At 35.7% G+C, this 13,519-nt stretch overlaps 1 protein-coding gene across 2 annotated transcripts in view; it reads right to left on the bottom strand.

The window, feature by feature from the left end:
• Nucleotides 1–13,519, bottom strand: part of MICU1 (mitochondrial calcium uptake 1) — a 198,250-nt gene that overhangs the window by 162,452 nt on the left and 22,279 nt on the right. The gene's annotated exons all lie outside the window — the stretch shown is intronic.

Here is a 13,519-nt window from a genome sequence, read left to right as displayed (position 1 = left end):
GGTAAAGAGACATTAGATACAGGGAGCAGTCACTACTTAAAGGGCTGTTGCAGAGCAACAAAGAAGGAATAAATCTGTAAACAGGCCACTCCCAACAGGATTGAGATCTGGAAACTCTGGTGAGGATACAGCCATGGATGTCAGAGAAATTTACTAAAGTGCTACACCAAAAGAACTCACTGTAAAGCCATCTACAGGTGACTGAAGGAGAAACAGATATTTCTTCTTGATTACATGACTTTTTGTAGTGGCAGTTCATTCAAATCACACAAAGTATCCATACTTCTCCCCTTTGATTTTCTCAAAGCATAGTTTATTTCTTCCTGATTTAAATTACCTTGCACTTTGTATGTATATTCACATATTCACGTATTTGTTCATACATAACTTTGCCTCCCCTCAACCCCCAACATACACAATTGGTTCTGAGGCCAAAATTATTCTTTTCCTCTTTGAAAACACACAGTCTAACACAGAGCCTGTTACATTACAGCTGCTTAAAATATTTAACTATTTTACTTTAACATGAAAAATGTCAAGTTGCAAATTATACAGGTACTGGCTCTGAACATTTAAGTACATTTCTCAACCCCAATACACTAAGAAAACTATGTCTTTCATTGTTTGGGTTCAGGTCAAGTTAGACTATTTAGCTGTCTCCTAACATCACCGAGGTGGTTACTGATTCTTCTCTGGGACCTATACCTATAATCTCTTAAGTAAACCTTTCTCTTAGCCTCCTTCATTCAACCTAGGTCCAATGCCAAAGCTGGAGCTAAATCTTGCCCTTAAAGATAAAGTGGGAAATAATTAATTTTTTCTCCTATATGCTATGACCTAAGCTTCAGCACCACAATTCTTACATCCCTTCCAATCCTAGAAATCACCTCATTTTATTGCACATACTCTAGCAAATTCCAGCACCAAGGAGATTGTCTTTTATGTTTTCTTACATCCGTCAACTTCTGATTCATTTTTAAATTAACATTTTCCAAACCCACAAGTGCATTCATACATAGCATTGCTTTTGTCTGTAACAAAGACAAGCACAACTAAAACATTCATATCTGGAGAAAACATTATTCAACATTGACAACAGAAAGAAAAGAGCATTTGAAAGTTCTCAGTGTGAAAGACAAATAACATAACCAGTTCAAAAGCTGGACTAGGCAAGGGGTATAAGGCTGGAAGATAAGTTTACAACATCTGATCAGATATGGAGAATATATAAATGATCAAATAGGAAAGCCATGATCACTTGAGAAGATCCTTTGAATGCTGGACTGAGAATTTTGATCACATATACAACAAACAGGGAGCCACTGAAGTCCTTAAAAGGAAAATAACATGATGCAAACATTTTTAAAAGAATTCCAATCTATCTAATAGCAGTGAATAGAATAAACTACAAAGAACCATAGGCAGAGAGAGCTAACAGGGAAGTAATGAGTACAGTCAGAGGCAGCTAATAACCAAAAGTATTGTGATGAGCACCTAGATCAGGATGGTTAAGTATAGAAACCAAAAATAAAATAAAATAAAATTTTCCAAAGAGAAACAAAACTATCAGATATCAGTGTTTGACATACATCAATATCTAACTGCATTGGAATTCCCTGATGGTCCAGTGGTTAGGACTCTGCACTCTCACTGCTGAGCGCCCGGGTTCAATCCCTGGTTGGGGAACTGAGATCCTGCAAGTCGTGTGGTGTGGCAAAAAAAAAATCTAACTGCATAGAAGATGAGGAAGACAAAAAGGGAAAAGAAATTAAAATAATGACAACACTGAGGAATATGGTAGAAAGTGAAATGGAATAGGAATCCAATGACGCAAGATCTAGTCTCAATTCTACTACTAAACAGTTAAGCACAAAGGAAGTTCATCTCTCCTCCTCAGAGAAGAGTATACCCATTGATGAGAGAACTGCCTACAGGAGCTTTAGGGTTTCTTTTATTTCTTTAATGTTCTCATACCTCTGGTGAAAAAAGGTATGGCAAAACTTAATCTATTTCAATTCGGGGGGAGGGACTAAGACCATATGATATATTCAAGATTTATTAGCTTTGGGAATCCATATCCGTATGCTATGGCTCCAGAGAATTTTAAACTTTGGAGGTTCTGAGTTACACTAACATTCCACTTACATCTGATGTTGTAATTCAAATGTTACTGCCTACATCTCTTTTCACCACTGGTTTTAATCTCATTCCCCAAAGTACACATCAATATATATCTAGTCATCTTCTCTAGTGTAATTTCCAATAGATGCCAAGTAAACTGAGGAAAAGAATTATCCCACTGAGAACAGGCTCTATTATAATTTCTCAGCTTTGTACTGAAGAAATAGTGTAACTAGTCGAATGTGTTAATTTTTGATGAGAGACCGTTTAAACAGATTTAAGGAGATCAGCTTTCCAACTGAGTCTGGAAAACTGAATAGGCCAACTGGCAGTTACGCAGTAATGAAGATTAACATGCACATTTATGACATGGATTAAATTAAATCAAAATCAGTGCATTTTTCTCTTTCCTAACAGTCCCTATTCTTCTCCCAAAAAAAGGCATGCCTCTAAAAAATAGCTTTGATTGCAACTGAAAAAAGATGAAGACGTATTTCTAATCAAGAAATGTCAAGAGAAGCAAGTAAAAGATAATCTTGTTACCAAAGAAAAGCATTATCTACCCAACAAGAAACAGAACAAGTTGTTTTTTTTAAAAAAACAAAAAACCTGTAACAGTATATCACTGCTGTGTTTCTATATCTATTATTTTTAAACTATCATGCTTAATGTATTGCTTTTGGTAACTTTCAAAGGGCCACAGAACCAGAAAATCACTTAATTCAACATCGTTACTTTACAGGTGAAGCAACTAAGATCTAGATAAGTTATGTAGTTTACTTATAGATAATTAGTACAAAAACCTACAATAGATCCCAAAATTCTTGATTCCCAAATAAATAACGTAAGGGGGGGAAACCTCTTCAAAACTGTTCCCAGAAAAATAAATATAATAGCCGCACTTCAAAAGGAGATCAAGTGTCGAATTACAGAAAGATACCCAATGTAATGACAGAATACAATGTAATATAAATATTAAAAATGATAACCATTAAAAAGTATTAAAATATTATTTCACAAAATAACAAAGTTGGGCTAAAGATATAAAAAGACAGTTGAAAAACAGAAGTAAACATGGCTCTATAATCTATGAAAAGATACTTAATATCACACATAATAAGACAATGCAAATTAAAAATATATTGACAAACTGTTTTTCACTCCTTAAGCTGGCAAAATCCAAAAGTTTTAAAACATACTAGTTGGCAATGCTGTAGAAATGACACTGCTGAGGAATGTGTAAATTGGTACAATCTACAGAGGGCAATTTGGTAATATCCATCAAAATCACCTATATAAACTGCATATATTGACCTAGCAATTCCACTTCTGATATAATACGCTATTGATATACTTGCACACCTTTGAAACTACACACACAAACATTCATTGCAACATGGTTTGTAACAAACAGCAAAAGACCAAAAACCACCCCAGTGATCACCAAGAAAGAACTGGTTACACTACGATAAATATCAATATATACAAGGCAATATCACATAGCAATAAAAAGAAAATGAAAAAACTATGTATAGATTTGGAAAGATTTTCAAGACATACTGTTATCTTAATAAAGCAAGGTGTGGGACAACATATATAGTATGATACCTTTCGTGTAAAAAGAGGGGAAACAAGAATGTGTATTTGTATGCTCTTATTAATTAATTCTGGAAGGACACACAAAACAGTAATAGCAATAGTGCCGGTGGGGGTGGGAGGTGGGTGAGATATGAGACAGGGAGATTTTTTTTTCTAACATCTTTATTGGACTATAATTGCTTTACAATGGTGTGTTAGCTTCTGCTTTATAACAAAGTGAATCGGCTATATATATACATATATCCCCATATCTCCTCCCTCTTGAGTCTCCCTCCCACCCTCCCTATCCCGCCCCTCTAGGTGGTCACAAAGTACGGAGCTGATCTCCCTGTGCTATGTGGCTGCTTCCCACTAGCTATCTATTTTACATTTGGTAGTATATACAAGTCCATGCCACTCTCCCACTTCATCCCAGCTTACCCTTCCCTCTCCCCATGTCCTCAAGTCCATTCACTACATCTGCATCTTTATTCCTGTCCTGCCCCTAGGTTCTTCATAACCACTTTTTTTTTTAAGATTCCATATATATGTGTTAGCATACAGTATTTGTTTTTCTCTGACTTACTTCACTCTGTATGACAGTCTCTAGATTCATCCACGTCTCTATAAATGACCCAATTTCGTTCCTTTTTATGGCTGAGTAATATTCCATTGTATATATGTACCAAATCTTCTTTATCCATTTGTCTGTCGATGGGCATTTAGGTTGCTTCCATGACCTGGCTATTGTAAATAGTGCTGCAATGAACGTTGGAGTGCATGTGTCTTTTTGAGTTATGGTTTTCTCTGGGTATATGCCCAGTAGTGGGACTGCTGGGTCATATGGTAGTTCTATTTTTAGTTTTTTAAGGAACCTCCATACTGTGCTCCATAGTGGCTGTATCAATTTACATTCCCACCAACAGTGCAAGAGGGTTCCCTTTTCTCCACACCCTCTCCAGCATTTGTTGTTTGTAGATTTTCTGATGATGCCCATTCTAACTGGTATGAGGTGATACCACATTGTAGTTTTGATTTGCATTTCTCTAATAATTAGTGATGTTGAACAGCTTTTCATGTGCTTCTTGGCCATCTGTATGTCTTCTTTGGAGAAATGTCTATTTAGGTCTTCTCCCCATTTTTGGATTGGGTTGTCTGTGTTTTTAATATTGAGCTGCATGAGCTGTTTATATATTTTGAAGATTAATCCTTTGTCCATTGATTTGTTTGCAAATATTTTCTCCCATTCTGAGGGTTGCCTTTTCATCTTGTTTGTAGTTTCCTTTGCTTTGCAAAGGCTTTTAAGTTTCATTAGGTCCCATTTGTTTATTTTTGGTTTTATTTCCATTACTCTAGGAGGTGGAACAAAAGAGATCTTTCTGTGATTAAGTCAGTGTTCTGCCTATGTTCTCCTCTAAGAATTTTATAGTGTCCAGTCTTACATATAGGTCTCTAATCCATTTTGAGTTTATTTTTGTGTATGGTGTTAGGGAGTGTTCTAATTTCATTCTTTTACATGTAGCTGTCCAGTTTTCCCAGCACCACTTATTGAAAAGGCTGTCTTTTCTTCATTGTATATTCTTGCCTCCTTTAACAAAGATAAGGTGACCATATGTGTGTGGGCTTATCTCTGGGCTCTCTATCCTGTTCCATTGATCTATATTTCTGTTTCTGTGCCAGTACCATACTGTCTTGATTACTGTAGCTTTGTAGTATAGTCTGAAGTCAGGGAGCCTGATTCCTCCAGCTCCGTTGTTCTTTCTCAAGATTGCCCTGGCTATTCGGGGTCTTTTGTTTCCATACAAATTGTGAAATTTTTTGTTCTAGTTCTGTGAAAAATGCCATTGATAGTTTGATAGGGATTGCACTGTATCTGTAGATTGCTTTGGGTAGTATAGTCATTTTCACAATGTTTATTCTTCCAGTCCAAGAATATGGTATATCTCTCCATCTGTTTGTATGATCTTTAATTTCTTTCATCAGTCTTATAGCTTTCTGCATATAGGTGTTTTGTCTCCTTAGGTAGGTTTATTCTTAGATATTTTATTCTTTTTGTTGCAATGGTAATGGGAGTGTTTCCTTAATTTCCATTTCAGATTTTTCATCATTAGTGTATAGGAATACAAGAGATTTCTGTGCACTAATTTTATATCCTGCTACTTTACCAAATTCATTGATTAGCTCTAGTAGTTTTCTGGTAGCATCTTTAGGATTCTCTATGTATAGTATCATGTCATGTGTAAACAGTGACAGTTTTACTTCTTTTCTGATTTGTATTCCGTTTATTTCTTTTTCTTCTCTGATTGCTGTGGCTAAAACTTCCAAAACTATGTTGAATAATAGTGGTGAGAGTGTGCAACCTTGTCTTGTTCCTGATCTTAGTGGAAATGGTTTCAGTTTTTCACAATTGAGGATGATGTTGGCTGTGTGTTTGTCATATATGGCATTCATTATATTGAGGTAAGTTCCCCCTATGCCTACTTTCTGGAAGGTTTTTATCATAAATGGGTGTTGAATATTGTCAAAAGCTTTTTCAAGATAGATTTTTATGAAATACTATTTCAGTTTTAAAACTATGCTTATGTATTTTTCCAGACAACAGACAGTATTTCATGCAAGCATCTTGAGTGAAGTTTAAAGACAGAATACAAGGTAATATGTGCATGCCAATTAAAATAATGTAAAATATGTGTACCTTTTTAATTTATAAAAAAATTTAGATGATGCAAATAAAATTTAAAGATTACTCCGGGGGTAGAGTTTTACTCAAACTTTTTCATTTAAAGAAAAATAAAGGCAGACCCAGGTTGATGTTTCATCCTCCTCAGCCAAGAACTGTAACTTGCCAGCCCTATTAGTGGGCTCAGGCCCAATAATGTCTCAGAAATCAACCCATATCATGGTAAATTTCCCTAGTAAGATAAGCGTTACTTAAATCAAATTCATATCCTGATACTCTGATTACTGGCACATCCTGATTCAACTTACCAAACTATTAGAATTCCAGACCTTATCCTGAGCCTGACTTATCTGCTTGCACTTTCTATGTTATTATGCCTCTGGTATTTATGATCTCTGGCAACTGCACATTCATAGAACAACTGCTTGGCTCTTCCACTCCTGACACTGGCCTACATAAACCTCTTTTGTACTATTTCTGACTGTTACCCAGCACTATTGTTAAAAGCAACATCTGTTAATACTGAGGCCAAAATAAATTTCTGAGATCTACCTAAATTTGGCTATCAACAAAACTCAGACCTCAGTTAACTAAAACTTCAAGGTTTCAAAGTGTTTAGTCTACATGAACTAAGATTCTGAGAAAACAAGGACTGAGTGTCCTTTATATCTGTATTTCTAGACTCTGATACAGCACCTGTCACAGCTAGTATACATAGCTGATTGGTCAGTGCACTCCATGAACCTGGAACATTTTTGCTCTCTGAGAACCACATTATAAAATCAGCACTATCTGGAGTGCCCACAAGAATTCCCTCTAGTCATTCCAGTGGCAGCTGGATACTAACCATAGATTTGGATTCAGTAGGCCATCAGAGCCTCAGCCATTAAGTATCTTAATTATACACTTAACTCTCTTTTATTCTATTTCCATGCTCAGTAAGTAATTTGTACTTCCTACTTACATTGCCTTCAAAGAGAGAACATGTTGATCAGAAGATGGGAGTTTCTAGTTCTTATGGTAAATTAATAAATTGGCAATCTGCAATCTGGTTTATAATTTTAATCTCCCATGATATTACACAGTCTAAAGAAGCTTCTCTGAATCCAACCAATTCCAAGGCACTGATATGATCCAGTTTAAGGACTTCCAAGGTTCAAAGCCAAGGTCTTGGACTATGGTGACATCTTGTCCCTCTGCCTCGCCATTTCAATCAAACTTACACCCCAGTGAGAATTTCTCAAAAGCTTTGTATGGCCAGAGTCATTGAATCTAGGGATCCACACTCACTCTTCCTTCTGCCCGGGGTGTAATCAAGTTAGGGGAAGAGAATAAATGAAGAGTCTAAATAAAGGAAAATCATGGGAATATTGTTTTGCTGGACATGATACAGATTTTTGTGTGGAATAAGCAAGACTACTTGCATTTTTGTTACAATAATAATACAGGAATACACTTTTATTGTTGAAAATGTTGTTGTAGAGAAATACATAAGAAACTATGTATTCTTTTTCACACATCTGAAATTCCACCACTCTCCCTAAAAGAAAGAAGAGGGAAAATAAGATGCATATTTGTATATCCCATCAAAGGATATACAGACATACTTCTTTAACTGCTACAGAGTATTTCATTCTATGACTGTTCCACTATGACTGTTTAACTATTCGCCAATTAATACAGTAAGTTGTTTCCATACTTTGCCATTACAAATATAGCTCAGGGACTTTTTTCCCTATGCATTTATTTTTATTCAAGTATATCTGTGGGACAGATACCTAAAAATGAAACTGTTAGGTTAGAAGAGTGTGATCGTTTTTAAGTTTTTAAAAAATTTTATTGAAGTATAGTTGATTTACAATGCATTAATTACTTCTGTACAGCAAAGTGACTCAGAGATATATATATATATTCTTTTCCATATTCTTTCCCACTATGATTTGTCACAGGATATTGAATATAGTTCCCTGTGTTATACAGTAGGACCTTGTTGTTTATCCATCCTATATATAATAGTTTGCCTCTGCTAATCCCAAACTCCCATTCCTTCCCTCCCCTACCCCCATTTTTGACTTTGATAGATACTGCCAAATTACCCTTCAATACTGACATTCCAATTTACACACCACCAGCAGTGTATGAGGGTATTCCTTTCCCTGTACTTGCTATTCTCAATCTTTTCCATTTATATGAGAGATAAATAATCTAAGTAAATGAGTTTGATAATATTTGATTAGTAAATGAATTTGATAATATTTACTTTTCAAGAGTTCACCTTTGGTGTTCTGAGGACCATTAGAATATTAGGCTGCATTTATTTTCTTTTGTTCTAGTAATATTCCCAGTCCTCAGGCTTCATCTTTCCTTATTTGCAAAAAAAAAAAAAGGCGGGGGGGGGGCATTTGTTTCACCTAGATTATTTTAGATATAAAACAGGATGTTTACGCTAGATGTAATATTAACACCATTTCATTCAATGTTATTTTTGAGTAGAATGTTATTTTTATTAAACAACAAAAAGGCTATAACTTCCTTAATCTGAACCATTTCAATACTCTTCTTATTCAATCTGACTGAGCTCCACCAGATCTGACTGGGAAGATTTTTTCCATCTAATGTTTTGCTTTCTAATGGCTAGTTATACTTTCAAAATACTTGAATTGATTATCCATTCATCACATTACTGAAAAGAATTATTTAATCTAAACAGTAACAAAATTCTCAAATATACCCCTCAAGTGTTTCATCTTCACACAAGCTAAAATTTACACTTCACACATACTAAAAATTACAGTGTGCCCAATTCAACTTCAGTACAGGGACATAGCTACTTCAGTGTTTCACAACAAAGACGGATGCACTTTTTCATATGTACTTTTTTGTAATTTATTTTACGAAAGCTACAACCTAGAACAACTTACTAAATACACACTAGGCAGTAGTGCAAACATCAACAAGTGTATTTATTTCACTGATATTTGTAATACTTCTTCTCTGCAAAGGGTGTGTGTTATCCCCAAAGTACATGCAATCTATGAAAGCAATAGTTGCAATGAACATAGGAGAATAAATAACAAGGAAAAAATGAGTATCTCCTATTGCTATATTTAAGATTTATGGACTTCTGAGAGCAGAATTAAGTAGCTTCAGATTAGCCAGTCAAGTTGTTCCTTGGGCAAACTATAATGATTACTGTAGTTAATATTTTCATAATTCATTTCATATTCATAGTTTATATACCCACAGAGCTCAAGAAACTGGGCTTATATGTCTTCATGAAAGCACAAACATGAGGACTGTAACTAATACAATACACAAAGCCTAATACAATACTTTGGGCATTAGATAGATTTAAATAGAAATATATTTTGAATAATGCCTAATAATTATAAAAATATTGACTATATAATAGGCTATTGGACTGGAAGTAAGGATAGTCAAGTTTCTGGCTTGCTTTTATTATTGTTTCTAAATGTCTTAACATGACAAACTATTTCTGTATTACTCCTCTGGCCAGCCCCTCTTTATTTTTTAAATTTATTTATTTTTGGCTGCATTGGGTCTTCATTGCTGCGCATGGGCTTTCTCTAGTTGCAGTGAGTGGGGGCCACTCTTTTGTTGAGGTGCGCAAGCTTCTCACTGTGGTGGCTTCCTTGTTGTGGAGCACAGGCTCTAGGCATGCGAGGTCCAGTAGTTGTGGCACGTGGGCTCAGTAGTTGCGGCACATGGGCTTAGTTGCTCCATGGAATGTGGGATCTTCCCGGACCAGGGCTCGAACTCGTGTCCCCTGCATTGGCAGGCAGATTCCCAACCATAGCGCCACCAGGGAAGCCCGAGGCCCTCTTTAGATGCAAATGAAATCCCACGTCGTCCATAAAAGCTATGTAAAATAATCACCACTCTTGATTTCTTCCTCTGATTTCCTGTAGAATTAACATTCTGTACCATTATTATGGTACCTTGTTTATTAAATCATTTTCATGTATACCTGCCAACTTACCAAAGAGACTGCAAATCTAAAGATATGAAGTATATTTTAGGCTTCTTAGTATCCTAAGTGCCAGTTAATAAATCTGAAGTTATTACTAACAGTAATAACAGATACTAATGTTCAATTACACTAGAGTTCATATAGAAAACTTAGGGCCTCTTTCTACCTCTACTACCATCCTGTTATGTGACCAGTAAAAACCTTATCTTCTCTAATAATGCAGGGAGATGCACGGCACAGGTGGTTATTCCTAAATCTTTTCTGGCTTTAAGAGTTCATTTCAGAAAAACAAAATGTAAAGGTGTTTTGTACTTTTTGGAAGAAAGTCATCCTGAATGGTTATTAATGACATAACATCCTACATTAGCCTCACTGGCTTAAGAAAATTTCATATAATCCAAAATGTCCAATTGTCATTATTTCATTTAAGTCATTAGCTATTTATTGAGCAAGGTACTGTGATGGTACTGCAAGAGGCACAAAGATGAACAAGACATAATGTGCCCAAGAACATCTTATAATTTGGTAGTGGACATAAAACAACTATTCAAATAACCATAATGCAAAGCAGGAAAAAAGGTAAGAGCTATAAGAACACAGTAACATAGAGTCAAAGAAAGGAAAAATTACATTAGGTGGGTAAGTGGAAAGGGCATAAGAAAGGATCCAAGGAAGATTTACTTAGGGTAGGAAAAAGCTAAGCATTCTTTACAAAAGACTTTGAATGCATTATCTTAGAAGCCTTTGTTATTTTACCTGAGGAATGAGATAAGGTACCAGAAATATAATCTTTACCGCACAACTATGACATTTCTAAAAATGCAATAATATATTAGATTTCAATTATGCCAAATAATTTTTAAAACATCTCTATACATTTCTTTTAGATGAAATGAATCAGACTGAAAGTTCTGCAATGACACCAGGATGACTGCCAAAATACAGTAAAGATTAATATTCACGTCTAGAAAAGATGCATTTTCATACCTCAAAGTGACATTACTGACGGCATAAATAAGGAAAGCTCACACTTCAGCTCACTCTGTTCTGAGAAGTGAGTATTTTTCAACAGCAGAGAAAGAGCTATTTTAATGATCTGGGGAATGTAAAGTTAATTTTAAGTCACAGAAGTCTCTAACAGAAAAAAAAAAGAAAAAACCAGTTAACTGTAGGCACAAGAATCTTCTCACAGAAATGTTAGGTTTGACACAGAACTTTTGTACATATTCTTGCTAAATGAAGATGCTATGGAAAAGCAGGTCAATATCCCATAGTACTCAACTTCCTGAAACTCTGTGAAACATTCCTTCATCCAGCTAAGAACCTCCGAAGTTCACTTTTTCAAAATACATACACACCCGGATGCACACACATATCATAGAGCCTTTTTTTTTTTAAACATCTTCATTGGAGTATATTTACTTTACAATGTTGTGTTTCTGCTGTATAACAAAGTGAATCAGTTATATGTATACATATATCCACATATCCCCTCCCTCCCACCCTCCCTATCCCACCTCTCTATGTGGTCACAAAGCACCGAGCTGATCTCCCTGTGCTCTGCAGCTGCTTCCCACTAGCTATTTTACATTTGGTAGTGTATATATGTCAGTGCTGCTCTTTTACTTCATCCCAGCTTACCCTTCCACTTCCCCGTGTCCTCAAGGCCATTCTCTACATCTGCGCCTTTATACCTGTCCTGCCCCTAGGTTCATCAGAACCACTTTTTTTTTTTAGGTTCCATTTATATGTGTTAGTATTTGTTTTTCTATTTCTGCCTTACTTTACTCTGTATGTTAGACTCTAGGTCCATCCATTTCACTACAAATAACTCAATTTCATTTCTTTTTATGGCCGAGTAATATTCCATTGTATATATGTGCCACATCTTCTTTATCCATTCATCTGTTGATAGACATTTAGGTTGCTTCCATGTCCTGGCTATTGTAAATAGAGCTGCAATGAACATTGTGGTACATGTCTCTTTTTGAATTGTGGTTTTCTCAGGGTATATGCCCAGTACTGGGATTGCTGGGTCATATGGTAGCTCTATTTTTAGTTTTTTAAGGAACCTCCATACTGTTCTCCATAGTGGCTGTATCAGTTTACATTCCCACCAACATTGCAAGAGGGTACCCTTTTCTCCACATCCTCTCCAGCATTTATTGTTTGCAGATTTTTTGATGATGGCCATTCTGTGGCCATGAGTTTGGGAGTGTTCCACCCTCTGCTATATTTTGGAGGAGTTCGAGAAGGATAAGTGTGAGGTGATACCTCATTGTGGTTTTGATTTGCATTTCTCTAATGATTAATGATGTTAGCATCCTTTCATGTATTTGTTGGCAATCTGTATATCTTCTTTGGAGAAATGTCTATTTACATCTTCCTCCCATTTTTGGATTGGGTTGTTTGTTTTTTTGATATTGAGCAAAATGAGCTGCTTGTATATTTTAGAGATTAATCCTTTGTCAGTTGCTTTGTTTGCAAATATTTTCTCTCATCCTGAGGGGTGTCTTTTTGTGTTGTCTATGGTTTCCTTTGTTGTGCAGAAGTTTTTAAGTTTCATTAGGTCCCATTTATTCTGGTTTTATTTCCATTTCTCTAGGAGGTGGGTCAAAAAGGATCTTGCTGTGATTTATGTCAGAGAGTGTTCTGCCTATGTTTTCCTCCAAGAGGTTTATAGTGTCTGGCCCTACATTTAGGTCTTTCATCTATTTTGAGTTTATTTTTGTATATGGTGTTAGGAAGTGTTCTAATTTCATTCTTTTACATGTAGCTGTCCAGTTTTCCCAGCACCACTTATTCAAGAGGCTGTCTTTTCTCCATTGTATATTCTTGTCTCCTTTGTCAAAGATAAGGTGACCATATGTGCATGGGTTTATCTCTGGGCTTTCTATCCTGTTCCATTGATCTATATTTCTGTTTCTGTGCCAGTACCATATTGTCTTGATTACTGTAGCTTTGTAGTATAGTCTGAAGTCAGGGAGCCTGATTCCTCCAGCTCCATTTTTCGTTCTCAAGATTGTTTTGGCTACTTGGGGTCTTTTGTGTTTCCATACAATTGTAAAATTTTTTTGTTCTAGTTCTATGAAGAATGTCATTGGTAGCTTGATAGAGATTGCACTGAATCTGTAGATCACTTTGGGTAG

This window comes from Leucopleurus acutus, assembly GCF_964270905.1.
Source record: "Leucopleurus acutus genome assembly, chromosome: 14".
Taxonomy (NCBI): Eukaryota; Metazoa; Chordata; class Mammalia; order Artiodactyla; family Delphinidae; genus Leucopleurus; species Leucopleurus acutus.
This window is presented reverse-complemented; position numbering and strand designations above follow the sequence as displayed.